The following is a 4,751-nucleotide window of genomic DNA, read 5'->3' on the forward strand; positions in this document are numbered from 1 at the left end:
ACAGGCTATAATGAGATTTGACTCTAATCTACATTGTTGTAGATGTAACATAATAGATGTAACCATAATATTCTAGATGTAACCATAATATTCACCATCTGAGAGATGCCCAAGCATTATGAATTTTGGATTATATTATTTAAATTTAGTTACTTTTACTTATATGTAATATTAATACCATGCTGTGAAATTTAGTGTTTTTTACGTATTCCGTTTACTGAGTTTTATAAATGCATAGATATTACGTAGGACCACCCAGAAATGTTATAATATTGTTGATTTCTAGATCTGAATTTTGTTATTACAACATATGTGCCTTTTCATAAAGACATTACTATAGTGACTTTAGTTTTAGACATGATTTATTTATCTAAATAATAACTTTGTGATCAATTAGTTTAAATTTTAGACACCAAAATAACTCATTGAATAGCTTTTTGTGGCTCATAATACTGCATTTTAACATCTTCACTGCACATATTTGTCGAACTTTTTTGTTCATTTGTTTGTTTTTGAGACAGAGTGTTGCTATGTAGTCCAGGCAGGCTTCAAACTAGCAGCGATCCTCCTGCTTCAGTCTCTCAAGTGCTAGGATTACAGGTATGCATCACTGTGCCTATTTTGGAAGAATTTAAAGAACATTTTTAAAAATTCTTCATAAACATTGGAATGTTCAATTTTTTATATAACCCACAATAATACCTATATTGCTTGCACATATTATTTGTTTAAAGGGTAAGCATAAAATTTATTAATACCTATATTTCTTGCACATATTATTTGTTTAAAGGGTAAGCATAAAATTTATTTAGTAATTTGAAATTATACAAATGCCTAAAAATTAATCTCTACAATACTTAAATATCAATTGATCTGAGAAAGGAAAACAAAAACTGATTTGTAATACTGTGTGAGGCCTTTAGATGGCAGTGGTCCTGCATTAGTAAAATTTTCACTTGATTTCTTTGTAATGTTTAAAATCTTTTCAATTTCTCAATAAAAACACTTCACTTTCTGGTCTCTTCTGCTCTTGGCACAAGAAGAGAGGCCTTCTTACAAGTTTCTCTGTATTTTTTGAGTCTGTGATGGTTTTTATTTTTGATGGGGGAGAGGATGTAATGGGCTGAAATCCTTTGAGAGAAAACTTACAAACTTCTATGTGAATAAAGAACCAGATATTTAAAATTTGAAGTGAGTTCCCTTGGAGAGAAGGCTAATACTTTAACTGGCGGAGTTATGATTCGAGCAGACCTCAAATGATGTGAGGGATGGATAGAAATTTAATTAAGATGCTAGGTTTCTTATAAGTTCAAATATTAGATTCACCACTCTGTTGGAGGGGCCTCATTCACTAGCAGCCAACTCAGAAATAAAATGCAGACACAGTGAGGGTAAACTCAGTGTCTCTTTGGTTGTCAGTCACTTCCTAGTACTTCCTTTGAGTTTGGCTTTTAAAAGCAGGAGACTTCAAAATTCCAGGATGGTTAACCACATATTGTCAGGATTTTGTTCCTTAATGGGATCCATACACATGACTCTTCCCCGATTGTTTTTGATTACGTTTTACCACACTGGGCATATCAGTAATCATCTTTGCAGTGTGGCAGAATAATATTCACAAAGCTCATTACTGTGTACCCCATCCCCTTTTCCTGAACCTTTCCTGCCTGAGAAGACATAGAATACCCAGTTATATTTGAATGTTCCAGATATTGCATGGGACGTACTAATATTGTTTTTTATTTGAAATTCAAATTTAACTTGACATCATGAACTTTAGAGAATGTAGTTGCTAAATCTAACAACTCTGCCAGTGGCATTGTACTCTGTATTTTAAAATGAACTTAAAAATTTTGTTCTAATGAGTTTCATTTTCTTCCAGAAAGCCTAGAACTTGAAAATCAAATATTATAAGATGAATAGCCCCTCTGAATTCATATGTTAAAACTGTAATCTTTTGTATTTCACCATGGGATCATCCTTAGAGATGGGGTCTTTGAAGAAGGGGTCAAGCTAAAATGAAGATTGATGGTGAGTTGAATCCAGTATGACTGGTGCTCTTAGAAGAGGAAATTTTGACATGCAAGAGTACCACAAAGTTGCTCCGGAAGAGACCTTGTGGGGAGACAGGAGGAAAAGTTAGAGGACGCAGTGCAAATTGCCATCAACAATACAGGACAGGCTTCAAAAGAAACCAACTCTACAGACACCTTGAACTTCTAGCGTCAGAATTATGAGTGTAGTTTTCTGTTAATTAAACAATTGTCATGAAAGCTCTGGAAGACTAAAGCAGCCTTTGAGATTATTTCTGTTATAAGAAGAGTCTGGAGTCTATTCCAGAACATAAAACCAAGACTTTTCTCTCTTTTCTGCTATAGAAAGTCTTCCTTTGGAGGCTGGGCTGAGAAGAAACTATTGCTGGTTTCTGAATGGTGAGGAAATTTGATCAAACGAGTGTCAACAGATACCTTAGTATACTGGTACAGACAAAATCCTCAAATGAGACAGAGTGGAAACACTTTGTCAGGCCTTCTTATCTAAGAATCTGTGTTCCCTCAGGATGTGGAAAATCTGAGAAGCGCTTGGAGTCTGATTAGCATCTTGGTGCTGTTTTTGTCACTTTGCTCTTTGCTTTAGACCCAGTACCTGCAGCGAGCAGGAGGAAAGATTTTTCTTGCCTCATGTTTGAGACCGTAGCTGGTTGGCTCCAAGGCAGGACTGCACAGGAGGGGGACATTGGAGAGGGGAGCTGCTCACCAGGGCGCAGGGGACAAGGACCCCGAGACTGAAGGGAGAGTGGTGAAGAGGTACATCCTTCTGGGCCACGCCGCTCAGACCTGCCTCTTTTGGACAGGCCTCACCTCCCGAGGTCACCTTTAGCTGTAAATCCGCAGTGGTCTAGTCCACTGATGAGTGTCAGGGTTCCAAGATCCAGTCACCCTCCAGAAACCCGGTCTATGAGTGCATAGCGTGTGAGAGGGAACATCTAGAGCCAAAGAATCATGGCAGCACATAATATATGAGCAGATACGGTTCTTACAGATAATGGTTGTACTTCCCCCTTATTTCCTTTCTTTCTTCCATCCTTCTTTCCTTCCCTTTGTTTTTTACTTCTTCCTTCCCTTCTCTCCCTTAATCGTTCTTTTTTTTCCAGTAGCATACTGAGATTAAACCCAGGGCCTTCCAACATCCTCCTCTCACACACCTCCCCCCTTTATTTCCACTTTGAAACAAGTTCTCACTACATTGCCCAGATGGGTTTGAACTTGCCATCCTCCTGCTTCTGCCTCTATCTCTGAGTGCTAGGAGGACAGATGCACGCCACCATGCCCAGATCCCATTTATTTCTTGATTCCAACTTTTCAAATATTTATGTTAAGACAAAGTTTTGAGTCTTCAAGGGCATCTGAACATGAACCTATTTCAGGAATCTCTTAGAAACTCTCATCAGAGACTTTCCCTGGCTCACACTTGGGTCTATAACTTTGTTGTTCTCAGACCCCATGAATAGTGTGTTTACTTTCATGATTTAAATATCTGAATGTCCCCACGGAGGGTGAGCTGTATTAAAACATCAATCAGTCCTTCATTTATAACTTCTCAGAAGTTTTCAGATATTATTCTGGGTTTGCCTGCTTTGAGTATGAAAATCCCATTTACAATATTACCAAAGTTGAGAAATTGAACTTAGTTGATAATATATAAAAAGAAGCCTTGAACTACAACCTCAAATGTTAGTTGAAAATTTACAAACTCTGTACTACATCTGTAGTATACAATTATATTCATGAACATATGCAGCAAAATAAAAAGTGCTAGGTTGTGGTTTGTTTTTTGTTTAATCACTTTTCCCCCACTTCCTTGTCCTTAAGAAACTATTGAAAGCTATTACGGTAAGAGAATGCTCTTTGACCGAATATTCTCTTCTTCCTGACTCAGCTGGTTTTATGATTCTTATCTCGTACCATAGTGTACAGAAACATTCAGTTCTTACGCTTATTCCCTTGCTCTGGTTTGCAGACAACTTATAATTATTCAAAGTTAATTTGAACACTGCATCTTTCTTATGGCAAGGTTGCTCTAAAAGCAGAGCCTGAGACAAGGACTTGGTTACAGGTGACATATTTGGAGATGAGCCCAGGAATCAGCAACAAAGAAATAGCGTGAGAGAAAAAGCCAGCAACGCTACAGAAGGGCAATCTTGAGGTCGCTGTTGTAAGAAACAGTGGCTAAATGCAGACACAGTTAATTTTGTATAAACCTGAGATCTTTGTCTTTCAAACTTTGGCTAATACTGTGAATGGAACTTTCATGCTCAAAGCAGACAAACCCAGAACAATATCTGAAAAAACTCTTGAGAATTTATAAACAAAGGACTGATTGGTACTTTAATTTGGGTACAAAAGGAGAATTTAAGAGAATTTTTATTAGAAATAATAATAAGAAAAAAGCTCTTGGTGTATACTCACCAGGAAGACAAAGAAGCCAGCATGCTTTCTTTGTGTTGGCCTTATATAGATAAGTTCTGTGTGTGTGTGTGTGTGTGTGTGTGTGGGTGTGTGTGGGTGTGTGTATGGTGTTTCAAAGGAAATAGTTGAATGAAGTCCAGGTCAAGAGTAGAGATTATCAATTCATTTAATATGTTCTTCCTGGGAGGCATAGTTATCTCTCTCTCTATTGTAGCTTATCCTTCTGGTGTACACTCTGGCATCTCTAAACTTGGCTTGGCTGTTTGAATAGGCTCTTCACTT

The 4,751-nt window shown here is 37.3% G+C and overlaps 1 long non-coding RNA gene across 1 annotated transcript; it reads right to left on the reverse strand.

Moving 5' to 3' along the window:
* Positions 1-479: 479 nt before the first annotated feature.
* On the reverse strand, positions 480-4,534 carry LOC134477035 (uncharacterized). The gene is made up of 3 exons (XR_010048937.1): positions 4,470-4,534; positions 2,758-2,986; positions 480-616 (listed from the first exon to the last, which is right to left on the reverse strand). It is a non-coding gene; the product is annotated as an uncharacterized LOC134477035 (long non-coding RNA).
* Positions 4,535-4,751: the final 217 nt, after the last annotated feature.

This window comes from Cavia porcellus, unplaced genomic scaffold (genome assembly GCF_034190915.1).
Source record: "Cavia porcellus strain 051 isolate PalLab524CR breed Dunkin Hartley unplaced genomic scaffold, mCavPor4.1 scaffold_7, whole genome shotgun sequence".
NCBI classification, from domain to species: Eukaryota; Metazoa; Chordata; class Mammalia; order Rodentia; family Caviidae; genus Cavia; species Cavia porcellus.